Source organism: Desmodus rotundus, unplaced genomic scaffold (assembly GCF_022682495.2).
Source record: "Desmodus rotundus isolate HL8 unplaced genomic scaffold, HLdesRot8A.1 manual_scaffold_15, whole genome shotgun sequence".
Taxonomy (NCBI): Eukaryota; Metazoa; Chordata; class Mammalia; order Chiroptera; family Phyllostomidae; genus Desmodus; species Desmodus rotundus.
Window position 1 is genome coordinate 132,826 of NW_026527203.1, and position 18,215 is coordinate 151,040.

Here is an 18,215-nt window from a genome sequence, read left to right on the forward strand (position 1 = left end):
TGGTGCGGGTTCTGAGCACAATGGCCTCCTGAGATAAGCGGTTTCCTAGATACGGTTTCCAAGGATACGGTTGCCTTGGTTACTGCATTCTAGAATGCGGTGTGTCGGGATCTAGAATGTTGTGGTGCTGGTTCTGAGCACAATGGCCTCCTGAGATAAGCGGTTTCCTAGGATACGGTTTCCAAGGATACGGTTGCCTTGGTTACTGCATTCTAGAATGCGGTGTGTCGGGATCTAGAATCTTGTGGTGCGGGTTCTGAGCACAATGGCCTCCTGAGATAAGCGGTTTCCTAGATACGGTTTCCAAGGATACGATTGCCTTGGTTACTGCATTCTAGAATGCGGTGTGTCGGGATCTAGAATCTTGTGGTGCGGGTTCTGAGCACAATGGCCTCCTGAGATAAGCGGTTTCCTAGATACGGTTTCCAAGGATACGGTTGCCTTGGTTACTGCATTCTAGAATGCGGTGTGTCGGGATCTAGAATCTTGTGGTGCGGGTTCTGAGCACAATGGCCTCCTGAGATAAGCGGTTTCCTAGGATACGGTTTCCAAGGATACGGTTGCCTTGGTTACTGCATTCTAGAATGCGGTGTTTCGGGATCTAGAATCTTGTGGTGCGGGTTCTGAGCACAATGGCCTCCTGAGATAAGCGGTTTCCTAGATACGGTTTCCAAGGATACGGTTGCCTTGGTTACCGCATTCTAGAATGCGGTGTGTCGGGATCTAGAATCTTGTGGTGCTGGTTCTGAGCACAATGGCCTCCTGAGATAAGCGGTTTCCTAGGATACGGTTTCCAAGGATACGGTTGCCTTGGTTACTGCATTCTAGAATGCGGTGAGTCAGGATCTAGAACCTTGTGGTGTGGGTTCTGAGCACAATGGCCTCCAGAGTAAGCCGTTTCCTAGGATACGGTTTCCAAGGATACGGTTGCCTTGGTTACTGCATTCTAGAATGCGGTGTGTCAGGATGTAGAATCTTGTGGTGCTGGTTCTGAGCACAATGGCCTCCTGAGATAAGCGGTTTCCTAGGATACGGTGTCCAAGGATACGGTTGCCTTGGTTACTGCATTCTAGAATGCGGTGTGTCGGGACCTAGAATCTTGTGGTGCGGGTTCTGAGCACAATGGCCTCCTGAGATAAGCGGTTTCCTAGGATACGGTTTCCAATGATACGGTTGCCTTGGTTACTGCATTCTAGAATGCGGTGTGTCGGGATCTAGAATCTTGTGGTGCGGGTTCTGAGCACAATGGCCTCCTGAGATAAGCGGTTTCCTAGGATACGGTTTCCAAGCATACGGTTGCCTTGGTTACTGCATTCTAGAATGCGGTGTGTCGGGATCTAGAATCTTGTGGTGCTGGTTCTGAGCACAATGGCCTCCTGAGATAAGCGGTTTTAGGATACGGTTTCCAAGGATACGGTTGCCTTGGTTACTGCATTCTAGAATGCGGTGTGTCGGGATCTAGAATCTTGTGGTGCGGGTTCTGAGCACAATGGCCTCCTGAGATAAGCGGTTTCCTAGGATACGGTTTCCAAGGATACGGTTGCCTTGGTTATGGCATTCTAGAATGCGGTGTGTCGGGATCTAGAATCTTGTGGTGCTGGTTCTGAGCACAATGGCCTCCTGAGATAAGCGGTTTCCTAGGATACGGTTTCCAAGGATACGGTTGCCTTGGTTACTGCATTCTAGAATGCGGTGTGTCGGGATCTAGAATCTTGTGGTGCGGGTTCTGAACACAATGGCCTCCTGAGATAAGCGGTTTCCTAGGATACGGTTTCCAAGCATACGGTTGCCTTGGTTACTGCATTCTAGAATGCGGTGTGTCGGGATCTAGAATCTTGTGGTGCTGGTTCTGAGCACAATGGCCTCCTGAGATAAGCGGTTTTAGGATACGGTTTCCAAGGATACGGTTGCCTTGGTTACTGCATTCTAGAATGCGGTGTGTCGGGATCTAGAATCTTGTGGTGCGGGTTCTGAGCTCAATGGCCTCCTGAGATAAGCGGTTTCCTAGGATACGGTTTCCAAGGATACGGTTGCCTTGGTTACTGCATTCTAGAATGCGGTGTGTCGGGATGTAGAATCTTGTGGTGCTGGTTCTGAGCACAATGGCCTCCTGAGATAAGCGGTTTCCTAGGATACGGTTTCCAAGGATACGGTGCCTTGGTTACTGCATTCTAGAATGCGGTGTGTCGGGATCTAGAATCTTGTGGTGCGGGTTCTGAGCACAATGGCCACCTGAGATAAGCGGTTTCCTAGGATACGGTTTCCAAGGATACGGTTGCCTTGGATACTGCATTCTAGAATGCGTAGTGTCAGGATCTGGAATCTTGTGGTGCGGGTTCTGAGCACAATGTCCTCCAGAGTAAGCGGTTTCCTAGGATACGGTTTCCAAGGATACGGTTCCCTTGGATACTGCATTCTAGAATGCGGTGTGTCATGATCTAGAATCTTGTGGTGCGGGTTCTGAGCACAATGGCCTCCTGAGATAAGAGGTTTCCTAGGATACGGTCTACAAGGATACGGTTGCCTTGGATACGGCGTTCTAGAATGTGGTGAGTCAGGATCTAGAATCTTGTGGTGCGGGTTCTGAGCACAATGGCCTCCAGAGATAAGCAGTTTCCTAGGATAAGGTCTCCAAAAATATGGTTGCCTTGGTACGGCGTTCTAGAATGTGGTGTGTCAGGATCTAGAATCTTGTGGTTCTGTTTCTGAGCACTATGGTATCCAGAGTAAGTGGTTTCCTATGATACGGTTGCCAAGGATACGGTTACCTTGAATACTGCATTCTAGAATGCGGTGTGTCAGGATCTAGAATCTTGTGGTGCGGGTTCTGAGCACTATGGTCTCCAGAGTAAGCGGTTTCCTAGAATACGGTTTCCAAGGATACGGTTCCCTTGGATACTGCATTCTAGAATGTGGTGTGTCAATATCTAGAATCTTGTGGTGCGGGTTCTGAGCACTATGGTCTCTAGAGTAAGCGGTTTCCTAGGATACGGTTTCCAAGGATACGGTTGACTTGGATACGGGGTTCTAGAATGTGGTGTGTCAGGATCTTGAATCTTGTGGGACGGGTTCTGAGCACTATGGTCTCCAGAGATAAGCGGTTTCCTAGGATACGGTTGGCTTGGAACTGCATTCTAGAATGTGGTGTGTCAGTATCTAGAATCTTGTGGTGCGGGTTCTGAGCACAATGGCCTCCTGAGATAAGCGGTTTCCTAGGATACGGTTTCCAAGGATACGGTTGCCTTGGTTACTGCATTCTAGAATGCGGTGTGTCGGGATCTAGAATCTTGTGGTGCTGGTTCTGAGCACAATGGCCTCCTGAGATAAGCGGTTTCCTAGGATACGGTTTCCAAGGATACGGTTGCCTTGGTTACTGCATTCTAGAATGGGGTGTGTCGGGATCTAGAATCTTGTGGTGCGGGTTCTGAGCACAATGGCCTCCTGAGATAAGCGGTTTCCTAGGATACGGTTTCCAAGGATACGGTTGCCTTGGTTACTGCATTCTAGAATGCGGTGTGTCGGGATCTAGAATCTTGTGGTGCGGGTTCTGAGCACAATGGCCACCTGAGATAAGCGGTTTCCTAGGATACGGTTTCCAAGGATACGGTTGCCTTGGTTACTGCATTCTAGAATGCGGTGTGTCGGGATCTAGAATCTTGTGGTGCGGGTTCTGAGCACAATGGCCTCCTGAGATAAGCGGTTTCATAGGATACGGTTTCCAAGGATAAGGTTGCCTTGGTTACTGCATTCTAGAATGCGGTGTGTCGGGATCTAGAATCTTGTGGTGCGGGTTCTGAGCACAATGGCCACCTGAGATAAGCGGTTTCCTAGGATACGGTTTCCAAGGATACGGTTGCCTTGGTTACTGCATTCTAGAATGCGGTGTGTCGGGATCTAGAATCTTGTGGTGCGGGTTCTGAGCACAATGGCCTCCTGAGATAAGCGGTTTCCTAGGATACGGTTTCCAAGGATACGGTTGCCTTGGTTACTGCATTCTAGAATGCGGTGTGTCGGGATCTAGAATCTTGTGGTGCGGGTTCTGAGCACAATGGCCACCTGAGATAAGCGGTTTCCTAGGATACGGTTTCCAAGGATACGGTTGCCTTGGTTACTGCATTCTAGAATGCGGTGTGTCGGGATCTAGAATCTTGTGGTGCGGGTTCTGAGCACAATGGCCTCCTGAGATAAGCGGTTTCCTAGGATACGGTTTCCAAGGATACGGTTGCCTTGGTTACTGCATTCTAGAATGCGGTGTGTCGGGATCTAGAATCTTGTGGTGCGGGTTCTGAGCACAATGGCCACCTGAGATAAGCGTTTTCCTAGGATACGGTTTCCAAGGATACGGTTGCCTTGGTTAGTGCATTCTAGAATGCGGTGTGTCGGGATCTAGAATCTTGTGGTGCTGGTTCTGAGCACAATGGCCTCCTGAGATAAGCGGTTTCCTAGGATACGGTTTCCAAGGATACGGTTGCCTTGGTTACTGCATTCTAGAATGCGGTGTGTCGGGATCTAGAATCTTGTGGTGCGGGTTCTGAGCACAATGGCCACCTGAGATAAGCGGTTTCCTAGGATACGGTTTCCAAGGATACGGTTGCCTTGGTTACTGCATTCTAGAATGCGGTGTGTCGGGATCTAGAATCTTGTGGTGCTGGTTCTGAGCACAATGGCCTCCTGAGATAAGCGGATTCCTAGGATACGGTTTCCAAGGATACGGTTGCCTTGGTTACTGCATTCTAGAATGCGGTGTGTCGGGATCTAGAATCTTGTGGTGCGGGTTCTGAGCACAATGGCCTCCTGAGATAAGCGGTTTCCTAGATACGGTTTCCAAGGATACGGTTGCCTTGGTTACTGCATTCTAGAATGCGGTGTGTCGGGATCTAGAATCTTGTGGTGCGGGTTCTGAGCACAATGGCCTCCTGAGATAAGCGGTTTCCTAGGATACGGTTTCCAAGCATACGGTTGCCTTGGTTACTGCATTCTAGAATGCGGTGTGTCGGGATCTAGAATCTTGTGGTGCTGGTTCTGAGCACAATGGCCTCCTGAGATAAGCGGTTTCCTAGGATACGGTTTCCAAGCATACTGTTGCCTTGGTTACTGCATTCTAGAATGCGGTGTGTCGGGATCTAGAATCTTGTGGTGCGGGTTCTGAGCACAATGGCCACCTGAGATAAGCGGTTTCCTAGGATACGGTTTCCAAGGATACGGTTGCCTTGGTTACTGCATTCTAGAATGCGGTGTGTCGGGATCTAGAATCTTGTGGTGCGGGTTCTGAGCACAATGGCCTCCTGAGATAAGCGGTTTCCTAGGATACGGTTTCCAAGGATACGGTTGCCTTGGTTACTGCATTCTAGAATGCGGTGTGTCGGGATCTAGAATCTTGTGGTGCGGGTTCTGAGCACAATGGCCACCTGAGATAAGCGTTTTCCTAGGATACGGTTTCCAAGGATACGGTTGCCTTGGTTAGTGCATTCTAGAATGCGGTGTGTCGGGATCTAGAATCTTGTGGTGCTGGTTCTGAGCACAATGGCCTCCTGAGATAAGCGGTTTCCTAGGATACGGTTTCCAAGGATACGGTTGCCTTGGTTACTGCATTCTAGAATTGGGTGTGTCGGGATCTAGAATCTTGTGGTGCGGGTTCTGAGCACAATGGCCTCCTGAGATAAGCGGTTTCCTAGGATACGGTTTCCAAGGATACGGTTGCCTTGGTTACTGCATTCTAGAATGCGGTGTGTCGGGATCTAGAATCTTGTGGTGCGGGTTCTGAGCACAATGGCCACCTGAGATAAGCGGTTTCCTAGGATACGGTTTCCAAGGATACGGTTGCCTTGGTTACTGCATTCTAGAATGCGGTGTGTCGGGATCTAGAATCTTGTGGTGCGGGTTCTGAGCACAATGGCCTCCTGAGATAAGCGGTTTCCTAGGATACGGTTTCCAAGGATACGGTTGCCTTGGTTACTGCATTCTAGAATGCGGTGTGTCGGGATCTAGAATCTTGTGGTGCTGGTTCTGAGCACAATGGCCTCTTGAGATAAGCGGTTTTAGGATACGGTTTCCAAGGATACGGTTGCCTTGGTTACTGCATTCTAGAATGGGGTGTGTCGGGATCTAGAATCTTGTGGTGCGGGTTCTGAGCACAATGGCCTCCTGAGATAAGCGGTTTCCTAGGATACGGTTTCCAAGGATACGGTTGCCTTGGTTACTGCATTCTAGAATGCGGTGTGTCGGGATCTAGAATCTTGTGGTGCGGGTTCTGAGCACAATGGCCTCCTGAGATAAGCGGTTTCCTAGGATACGGTTTCCAAGGATACGGTTGCCTTGGTTACTGCATTCTAGAATGCGGTGTGTCGGGATCTAGAATCTTGTGGTGCTGGTTCTGAGCACAATGGCCTCTTGAGATAAGCGGTTTTAGGATACGGTTTCCAAGGATACGGTTGCCTTGGTTACTGCATTCTAGAATGGGGTGTGTCGGGATCTAGAATCTTGTGGTGCGGGTTCTGAGCACAATGGCCTCCTGAGATAAGCGGTTTCCTAGGATACGGTTTCCAAGGATACGGTTGCCTTGGTTACTGCATTCTAGAATGCGGTGTGTCGGGATCTAGAATCTTGTGGTGCGGGTTCTGAGCACAATGGCCTCCTGAGATAAGCGGTTTCCTAGGATACGGTTTCCAAGGATACGGTTGCCTTGGTTACTGCATTCTAGAATGCGGTGTGTCGGGATCTAGAATCTTGTGGTGCGGGTTCTGAGCACAATGGCCTCCTGAGATAAGCGGTTTCCTAGGATACGGTTTCCAAGGATACGGTTGCCTTGGTTACTGCATTCTAGAATGCGGTGTGTCGGGATCTAGAATCTTGTGGTGCTGGTTCTGAGCACAATGGCCTCTTGAGATAAGCGGTTTTAGGATACGGTTTCCAAGGATACGGTTGCCTTGGTTACTGCATTCTAGAATGGGGTGTGTCGGGATCTAGAATCTTGTGGTGCGGGTTCTGAGCACAATGGCCTCCTGAGATAAGCGGTTTCCTAGGATACGGTTTCCAAGGATACGGTTGCCTTGGTTACTGCATTCTAGAATGCGGTGTGTCGGGATCTAGAATCTTGTGGTGCTGGTTCTGAGCACAATGGCCTCCTGAGATAAGCGGTTTCCTAGGATACGGTTTCCAAGGATACGGTTGCCTTGGTTACTGCATTCTAGAATGGGGTGTGTCGGGATCTAGAATCTTGTGGTGCGGGTTCTGAGCACAATGGCCTCCTGAGATAAGCGGTTTCCTAGGATACGGTTTCCAAGGATACGGTTGCCTTGGTTACTGCATTCTAGAATGCGGTGTGTGGGGATCTAGAATCTTGTGGTGCGGGTTCTGAGCACAATGGCCTCCTGAGATAAGCGGTTTCCTAGGATACGGTTTCCAAGGATACGGTTGCCTTGGTTACTGCATTCTAGAATGCGGTGTGTCGGGATCTAGAATCTTGTGGTGCGGGTTCTGAGCACAATGGCCTCCTGAGATAAGCGGTTTCCTAGATACGGTTTCCAAGGATACGGTTGCCTTGGTTACTGCATTCTAGAATGCGGTGTGTCGGGATCTAGAATCTTGTGGTGCTGGTTCTGAGCACAATGGCCTCCTGAGATAAGCGGTTTCCTAGGATACGGTTTCCAAGGATACGGTTGCCTTGGTTACTGCATTCTAGAATGCGGTGTGTCGGGATCTAGAATCTTGTGGTGCGGGTTCTGAGCACAATGGCCTCCTGAGATAAGCGGTTTCCTAGATACGGTTTCCAAGGATACGGTTGCCTTGGTTACTGCATTCTAGAATGCGGTGTGTCGGGATCTAGAATCTTGTGGTGCGGGTTCTGAGCACAATGGCCACCTGAGATAAGCGGTTTCCTAGGATACGGTTTCCAAGGATACGGTTGCCTTGGTTACTGCATTCTAGAATGCGGTGTGTCGGGATCTAGAATCTTGTGGTGCGGGTTCTGAGCACAATGGCCTCCTGAGATAAGCGGTTTCCTAGGATACGGTTTCCAAGGATACGGTTGCCTTGGTTACTGCATTCTAGAATGCGGTGTGTCGGGATCTAGAATCTTGTGGTGCTGGTTCTGAGCACAATGGCCTCTTGAGATAAGCGGTTTTAGGATACGGTTTCCAAGGATACGGTTGCCTTGGTTACTGCATTCTAGAATGTGGTGTGTCGGGATCTAGAATCTTGTGGTGCGGGTTCTGAGCACAATGGCCTCCTGAGATAAGCGGTTTCCTAGGATACGGTTTCCAAGGATACGGTTGCCTTGGTTACTGCATTCTAGAATGGGGTGTGTCGGGATCTAGAATCTTGTGGTGCGGGTTCTGAGCACAATGGCCTCCTGAGATAAGCGGTTTCCTAGGATACGGTTTCCAAGGATACGGTTGCCTTGGTTACTGCATTCTAGAATGCGGTGTGTCGGGATCTAGAATCTTGTGGTGCTGGTTCTGAGCACAATGGCCTCTTGAGATAAGCGGTTTTAGGATACGGTTTCCAAGGATACGGTTGCCTTGGTTACTGCATTCTAGAATGGGGTGTGTCGGGATCTAGAATCTTGTGGTGCGGGTTCTGAGCACAATGGCCTCCTGAGATAAGCGGTTTCCTAGGATACGGTTTCCAAGGATACGGTTGCCTTGGTTACTGCATTCTAGAATGCGGTGTGTCGGGATCTAGAATCTTGTGGTGCGGGTTCTGAGCACAATGGCCTCCTGAGATAAGCGGTTTCCTAGGATACGGTTTCCAAGGATACGGTTGCCTTGGTTACTGCATTCTAGAATGCGGTGTGTCGGGATCTAGAATCTTGTGGTGCTGGTTCTGAGCACAATGGCCTCCTGAGATAAGCGGTTTCCTAGGATACGGTTTCCAAGGATACGGTTGCCTTGGTTACTGCATTCTAGAATGCGGTGTGTCGGGATCTAGAATCTTGTGGTGCTGGTTCTGAGCACAATGGCCTCTTGAGATAAGCGGTTTTAGGATACGGTTTCCAAGGATACGGTTGCCTTGGTTACTGCATTCTAGAATGGGGTGTGTCGGGATCTAGAATCTTGTGGTGCGGGTTCTGAGCACAATGGCCTCCTGAGATAAGCGGTTTCCTAGGATACGGTTTCCAAGGATACGGTTGCCTTGGTTACTGCATTCTAGAATGCGGTGTGTCGGGATCTAGAATCTTGTGGTGCTGGTTCTGAGCACAATGGCCTCCTGAGATAAGCGGTTTCCTAGGATACGGTTTCCAAGGATACGGTTGCCTTGGTTACTGCATTCTAGAATGGGGTGTGTCGGGATCTAGAATCTTGTGGTGCGGGTTCTGAGCACAATGGCCTCCTGAGATAAGCGGTTTCCTAGGATACGGTTTCCAAGGATACGGTTGCCTTGGTTACTGCATTCTAGAATGCGGTGTGTGGGGATCTAGAATCTTGTGGTGCGGGTTCTGAGCACAATGGCCTCCTGAGATAAGCGGTTTCCTAGGATACGGTTTCCAAGGATACGGTTGCCTTGGTTACTGCATTCTAGAATGCGGTGTGTCGGGATCTAGAATCTTGTGGTGCGGGTTCTGAGCACAATGGCCTCCTGAGATAAGCGGTTTCCTTGATACGGTTTCCAAGGATACGGTTGCCTTGGTTACTGCATTCTAGAATGCGGTGTGTCGGGATCTAGAATGTTGTGGTGCTGGTTCTGAGCACAATGGCCTCCTGAGATAAGCGGTTTCCTAGGATACGGTTTCCAAGGATACGGTTGCCTTGGTTACTGCATTCTAGAATGCGGTGTGTCGGGATCTAGAATCTTGTGGTGCGGGTTCTGAGCACAATGGCCTCCTGAGATAAGCGGTTTCCTAGATACGGTTTCCAAGGATACGGTTGCCTTGGTTACTGCATTCTAGAATGCGGTGTGTCGGGATCTAGAATCTTGTGGTGCGGGTTCTGAGCACAATGGCCTCCTGAGATAAGCGGTTTCCTAGATACGGTTTCCAAGGATACGGTTGCCTTGGTTACTGCATTCTAGAATGCGGTGTGTCGGGATCTAGAATCTTGTGGTGCGGGTTCTGAGCACAATGGCCTCCTGAGATAAGCGGTTTCCTAGGATACGGTTTCCAAGGATACGGTTGCCTTGGTTACTGCATTCTAGAATGCGGTGTTTCGGGATCTAGAATCTTGTGGTGCGGGTTCTGAGCACAATGGCCTCCTGAGATAAGCGGTTTCCTAGATACGGTTTCCAAGGATACGGTTGCCTTGGTTACCGCATTCTAGAATGCGGTGTGTCGGGATCTAGAATCTTGTGGTGCTGGTTCTGAGCACAATGGCCTCCTGAGATAAGCGGTTTCCTAGGATACGGTTTCCAAGGATACGGTTGCCTTGGTTACTGCATTCTAGAATGCGGTGAGTCGGGATCTAGAACCTTGTGGTGTGGGTTCTGAGCACAATGGCCTCCAGAGTAAGCCGTTTCCTAGGATACGGTTTCCAAGGATACGGTTGCCTTGGTTACTGCATTCTAGAATGCGGTGTGTCAGGATGTAGAATCTTGTGGTGCTGGTTCTGAGCACAATGGCCTCCTGAGATAAGCGGTTTCCTAGGATACGGTGTCCAAGGATACGGTTGCCTTGGTTACTGCATTCTAGAATGCGGTGTGTCGGGATCTAGAATCTTGTGGTGCGGGTTCTGAGCACAATGGCCTCCTGAGATAAGCGGTTTCCTAGATACGGTTTCCAAGGATACGGTTGCCTTGGTTACTGCATTCTAGAATGCGGTGTGTCGGGATCTAGAATCTTGTGGTGCGGGTTCTGAGCACAATGGCCTCCTGAGATAAGCGGTTTCCTAGGATACGGTTTCCAAGGATACGGTTGCCTTGGTTACTGCATTCTAGAATGCGGTGTTTCGGGATCTAGAATCTTGTGGTGCGGGTTCTGAGCACAATGGCCTCCTGAGATAAGCGGTTTCCTAGATACGGTTTCCAAGGATACGGTTGCCTTGGTTACCGCATTCTAGAATGCGGTGTGTCGGGATCTAGAATCTTGTGGTGCTGGTTCTGAGCACAATGGCCTCCTGAGATAAGCGGTTTCCTAGGATACGGTTTCCAAGGATACGGTTGCCTTGGTTACTGCATTCTAGAATGCGGTGAGTCGGGATCTAGAACCTTGTGGTGTGGGTTCTGAGCACAATGGCCTCCAGAGTAAGCCGTTTCCTAGGATACGGTTTCCAAGGATACGGTTGCCTTGGTTACTGCATTCTAGAATGCGGTGTGTCAGGATGTAGAATCTTGTGGTGCTGGTTCTGAGCACAATGGCCTCCTGAGATAAGCGGTTTCCTAGGATACGGTGTCCAAGGATACGGTTGCCTTGGTTACTGCATTCTAGAATGCGGTGTGTCGGGATCTAGAATCTTGTGGTGCGGGTTCTGAGCACAATGGCCTCCTGAGATAAGCGGTTTCATAGGATACGGTTTCCAAGGATACGGTTGCCTTGGTTACTGCATTCTAGAATGCGGTGTGTCGGGATCTAGAATCTTGTGGTGCGGGTTCTGAGCACAATGGCCACCTGAGATAAGCGGTTTCCTAGGATACGGTTTCCAAGGATACGGTTGCCTTGGTTACTGCATTCTAGAATGCGGTGTGTCGGGATCTAGAATCTTGTGGTGCGGGTTCTGAGCACAATGGCCTCCTGAGATAAGCGGTTTCCTAGGATACGGTTTCCAAGGATACGGTTGCCTTGGTTACTGCATTCTAGAATGCGGTGTGTCGGGATCTAGAATCTTGTGGTGCGGGTTCTGAGCACAATGGCCACCTGAGATAAGCGGTTTCCTAGGATACGGTTTGCAAGGATACGGTTGCCTTGGTTAGTGCATTCTAGAATGCGGTGTGTCGGGATGTAGAATCTTGTGGTGCTGGTTCTGAGCACAATGGCCTCCTGAGATAAGCGGTTTCCTAGGATACGGTTTCCAAGGATACGGTGCCTTGGTTACTGCATTCTAGAATGCGGTGTGTCGGGATCTAGAATCTTGTGGTGCGGGTTCTGAGCACAATGGCCACCTGAGATAAGCGGTTTCCTAGGATACGGTTTCCAAGGATACGGTTGCCTTGGATACTGCATTCTAGAATGCGTAGTGTCAGGATCTGGAATCTTGTGGTGCGGGTTCTGAGCACAATGTCCTCCAGAGTAAGCGGTTTCCTAGGATACGGTTTCCAAGGATACGGTTCCCTTGGATACTGCATTCTAGAATGCGGTGTGTCATGATCTAGAATCTTGTGGTGCGGGTTCTGAGCACAATGGCCTCCTGAGATAAGAGGTTTCCTAGGATACGGTCTACAAGGATACGGTTGCCTTGGATACGGCGTTCTAGAATGTGGTGAGTCAGGATCTAGAATCTTGTGGTGCGGGTTCTGAGCACAATGGCCTCCAGAGATAAGCAGTTTCCTAGGATAAGGTCTCCAAAAATATGGTTGCCTTGGTACGGCGTTCTAGAATGTGGTGTGTCAGGATCTAGAATCTTGTGGTTCTGTTTCTGAGCACTATGGTATCCAGAGTAAGTGGTTTCCTATGATACGGTTGCCAAGGATACGGTTACCTTGAATACTGCATTCTAGAATGCGGTGTGTCAGGATCTAGAATCTTGTGGTGCGGGTTCTGAGCACTATGGTCTCCAGAGTAAGCGGTTTCCTAGAATACGGTTTCCAAGGATACGGTTCCCTTGGATACTGCATTCTAGAATGTGGTGTGTCAATATCTAGAATCTTGTGGTGCGGGTTCTGAGCACTATGGTCTCTAGAGTAAGCGGTTTCCTAGGATACGGTTTCCAAGGATACGGTTGACTTGGATACGGGGTTCTAGAATGTGGTGTGTCAGGATCTTGAATCTTGTGGGACGGGTTCTGAGCACAATGGCCACCTGAGATAAGCGGTTTCCTAGGATACGGTTTCCAAGGATACGGTTGCCTTGGTTACTGCATTCTAGAATGCGGTGTGTCGGGATCTAGAATCTTGTGGTGCGGGTTCTGAGCACAATGGCCTCCTGAGATAAGCGGTTTCCTAGGATACGGTTTCCAAGGATACGGTTGCCTTGGTTACTGCATTCTAGAATGCGGTGTGTCGGGATCTAGAATCTTGTGGTGCTGGTTCTGAGCACAATGGCCTCTTGAGATAAGCGGTTTTAGGATACGGTTTCCAAGGATACGGTTGCCTTGGTTACTGCATTCTAGAATGTGGTGTGTCGGGATCTAGAATCTTGTGGTGCGGGTTCTGAGCACAATGGCCTCCTGAGATAAGCGGTTTCCTAGGATACGGTTTCCAAGGATACGGTTGCCTTGGTTACTGCATTCTAGAATGGGGTGTGTCGGGATCTAGAATCTTGTGGTGCGGGTTCTGAGCACAATGGCCTCCTGAGATAAGCGGTTTCCTAGGATACGGTTTCCAAGGATACGGTTGCCTTGGTTACTGCATTCTAGAATGCGGTGTGTCGGGATCTAGAATCTTGTGGTGCTGGTTCTGAGCACAATGGCCTCTTGAGATAAGCGGTTTTAGGATACGGTTTCCAAGGATACGGTTGCCTTGGTTACTGCATTCTAGAATGGGGTGTGTCGGGATCTAGAATCTTGTGGTGCGGGTTCTGAGCACAATGGCCTCCTGAGATAAGCGGTTTCCTAGGATACGGTTTCCAAGGATACGGTTGCCTTGGTTACTGCATTCTAGAATGCGGTGTGTCGGGATCTAGAATCTTGTGGTGCGGGTTCTGAGCACAATGGCCTCCTGAGATAAGCGGTTTCCTAGGATACGGTTTCCAAGGATACGGTTGCCTTGGTTACTGCATTCTAGAATGCGGTGTGTCGGGATCTAGAATCTTGTGGTGCTGGTTCTGAGCACAATGGCCTCCTGAGATAAGCGGTTTCCTAGGATACGGTTTCCAAGGATACGGTTGCCTTGGTTACTGCATTCTAGAATGCGGTGTGTCGGGATCTAGAATCTTGTGGTGCTGGTTCTGAGCACAATGGCCTCTTGAGATAAGCGGTTTTAGGATACGGTTTCCAAGGATACGGTTGCCTTGGTTACTGCATTCTAGAATGGGGTGTGTCGGGATCTAGAATCTTGTGGTGCGGGTTCTGAGCACAATGGCCTCCTGAGATAAGCGGTTTCCTAGGATACGGTTTCCAAGGATACGGTTGCCTTGGTTACTGCATTCTAGAATGCGGTGTGTCGGGATCTAGAATCTTGTGGTGCTGGTTCTGAGCACAATGGCCTCCTGAGATAAGCGGTTTCCTAGGATACGGTTTCCAAGGATACGGTTGCCTTGGTTACTGCATTCTAGAATGGGGTGTGTCGGGATCTAGAATCTTGTGGTGCGGGTTCTGAGCACAATGGCCTCCTGAGATAAGCGGTTTCCTAGGATACGGTTTCCAAGGATACGGTTGCCTTGGTTACTGCATTCTAGAATGCGGTGTGTGGGGATCTAGAATCTTGTGGTGCGGGTTCTGAGCACAATGGCCTCCTGAGATAAGCGGTTTCCTAGGATACGGTTTCCAAGGATACGGTTGCCTTGGTTACTGCATTCTAGAATGCGGTGTGTCGGGATCTAGAATCTTGTGGTGCGGGTTCTGAGCACAATGGCCTCCTGAGATAAGCGGTTTCCTAGATACGGTTTCCAAGGATACGGTTGCCTTGGTTACTGCATTCTAGAATGCGGTGTGTCGGGATCTAGAATCTTGTGGTGCTGGTTCTGAGCACAATGGCCTCCTGAGATAAGCGGTTTCCTAGGATACGGTTTCCAAGGATACGGTTGCCTTGGTTACTGCATTCTAGAATGCGGTGTGTCGGGATCTAGAATCTTGTGGTGCGGGTTCTGAGCACAATGGCCTCCTGAGATAAGCGGTTTCCTAGATACGGTTTCCAAGGATACGGTTGCCTTGGTTACTGCATTCTAGAATGCGGTGTGTCGGGATCTAGAATCTTGTGGTGCGGGTTCTGAGCACAATGGCCTCCTGAGATAAGCGGTTTCCTAGATACGGTTTCCAAGGATACGGTTGCCTTGGTTACTGCATTCTAGAATGCGGTGTGTCGGGATCTAGAATCTTGTGGTGCGGGTTCTGAGCACAATGGCCTCCTGAGATAAGCGGTTTCCTAGGATACGGTTTCCAAGGATACGGTTGCCTTGGTTACTGCATTCTAGAATGCGGTGTTTCGGGATCTAGAATCTTGTGGTGCGGGTTCTGAGCACAATGGCCTCCTGAGATAAGCGGTTTCCTAGATACGGTTTCCAAGGATACGGTTGCCTTGGTTACCGCATTCTAGAATGCGGTGTGTCGGGATCTAGAATCTTGTGGTGCTGGTTCTGAGCACAATGGCCTCCTGAGATAAGCGGTTTCCTAGGATACGGTTTCCAAGGATACGGTTGCCTTGGTTACTGCATTCTAGAATGCGGTGAGTCAGGATCTAGAACCTTGTGGTGTGGGTTCTGAGCACAATGGCCTCCAGAGTAAGCCGTTTCCTAGGATACGGTTTCCAAGGATACGGTTGCCTTGGTTACTGCATTCTAGAATGCGGTGTGTCAGGATGTAGAATCTTGTGGTGCTGGTTCTGAGCACAATGGCCTCCTGAGATAAGCGGTTTCCTAGGATACGGTGTCCAAGGATACGGTTGCCTTGGTTACTGCATTCTAGAATGCGGTGTGTCGGGATCTAGAATCTTGTGGTGCGGGTTCTGAGCACAATGGCCTCCTGAGATAAGCGGTTTCCTAGGATACGGTTTCCAATGATACGGTTGCCTTGGTTACTGCATTCTAGAATGCGGTGTGTCGGGATCTAGAATCTTGTGGTGCGGGTTCTGAGCACAATGGCCTCCTGAGATAAGCGGTTTCCTAGGATACGGTTTCCAAGCATACGGTTGCCTTGGTTACTGCATTCTAGAATGCGGTGTGTCGGGATCTAGAATCTTGTGGTGCTGGTTCTGAGCACAATGGCCTCCTGAGATAAGCGGTTTTAGGATACGGTTTCCAAGGATACGGTTGCCTTGGTTACTGCATTCTAGAATGCGGTGTGTCGGGATCTAGAATCTTGTGGTGCGGGTTCTGAGCACAATGGCCTCCTGAGATAAGCGGTTTCCTAGGATACGGTTTCCAAGGATACGGTTGCCTTGGTTATGGCATTCTAGAATGCGGTGTGTCGGGATCTAGAATCTTGTGGTGCTGGTTCTGAGCACAATGGCCTCCTGAGATAAGCGGTTTCCTAGGATACGGTTTGCAAGGATACGGTTGCCTTGGTTACTGCATTCTAGAATGCGGTGTGTCGGGATCTAGAATCTTGTGGTGCGGGTTCTGAACACAATGGCCTCCTGAGATAAGCGGTTTCCTAGGATACGGTTTCCAAGCATACGGTTGCCTTGGTTACTGCATTCTAGAATGCGGTGTGTCGGGATCTAGAATCTTGTGGTGCTGGTTCTGAGCACAATGGCCTCCTGAGATAAGCGGTTTTAGGATACGGTTTCCAAGGATACGGTTGCCTTGGTTACTGCATTCTAGAATGCGGTGTGTCGGGATCTAGAATCTTGTGGTGCGGGTTCTGAGCTCAATGGCCTCCTGAGATAAGCGGTTTCCTAGGATACGGTTTCCAAGGATACGGTTGCCTTGGTTACTGCATTCTAGAATGCGGTGTGTCGGGATCTAGAATCTTGTGGTGCTGGTTCTGAGCACAATGGCCTCCTGAGATAAGCGGTTTCTTAGGATACGGTTTCCAAGGATACGGTTGCCTTGGTTACTGCATTCTAGAATGCGGTGTGTCGGGATCTAGAATCTTGTGGTGCGGGTTCTGAGCACAATGGCCTCCTGAGATAAGCGGTTTCCTAGGATACGGTTTCCAAGCATACGGTTGCCTTGGTTACTGCATTCTAGAATGCGGTGTGTCGGGATCTAGAATCTTGTGGTGCTGGTTCTGAGCACAATGGCCTCCTGAAATAAGCGGTTTTAGGATACGGTTTCCAAGGATACGTTTGCCTTGGTTACTGCATTCTAGAATGGGGTGTGTCGGGATCTAGAATCTTGTGGTGCGGGTTCTGAGCACAATGGCCTCCTGAGATAAGCGGTTTCCTAGGATACGGTTTCCAAGGATACGGTTGCCTTGGTTACTGCATTCTAGAATGCGGTGTGTCGGGATCTAGAATCTTGTGGTGCGGGTTCTGAGCACAATGGCCTCCTGAGATAAGCGGTTTCCTAGGATACGGTTTCCAAGGATACGGTTGCCTTGGTTACTGCATTCTAGAATGCGGTGTGTCGGGATCTAGAATCTTGTGGTGCTGGTTCTGAGCACAATGGCCTCCTGAGATAAGCCGTTTCCTAGGATACGGTTTCCAAGGATACGGTTGCCTTGGTTACTGCATTCTAGAATGGGGTGTGTCGGGATCTAGAATCTTGTGGTGCGGGTTCTGAGCACAATGGCCTCCTGAGATAAGCGGTTTCCTAGGATACGGTTTCCAAGGATACGGTTGCCTTCGTTACTGCATTCTAGAATGCGGTGTGTCGGGATCTAGAATCTTGTGGTGCGGGTTCTGAGCACAATGGCCTCCTGAGATAAGCGGTTTCCTAGGATACGGTTTCCAAGGATACGGTTGCCTTGGTTACTGCATTCTAGAATGCGGTGTGTCGGGATCTAGAATCTTGTGGTGCGGGTTCTGAGCACAATGGCCTCCTGAGATAAGCGGTTTCCTAGATACGGTTTCCAAGGATACGGTTGCCTTGGTTACTGCATTCTAGAATGCGGTGTGTCGGGATCTAGAATCTTGTGGTGCTGGTTCTGAGCACAATGGCCTCCTGAGATAAGCGGATTCCTAGGATACGGTTTCCAAGGATACGGTTGCCTTGGTTACTGCATTCTAGAATGCGGTGTGTCGGGATCTAGAATCTTGTGGTGCGGGTTCTGAGCACAATGGCCTCCTGAGATAAGCGGTTTCCTAGATACGGTTTCCAAGGATACGGTTGCCTTGGTTACTGCATTCTAGAATGCGGTGTGTCGGGATCTAGAATCTTGTGGTGCGGGTTCTGAGCACAATGGCCTCCTGAGATAAGCGGTTTCCTAGGATACGGTTTCCAAGCATACTGTTGCCTTGGTTACTGCATTCTAGAATGCGGTGTGTCGGGATCTAGAATCTTGTGGTGCTGCTTCTGAGCACAATGGCCTCCTGAGATAAGCGGTTTTAGGATACGGTTTCCAAGGATACGGTTGCCTTGGTTACTGCATTAT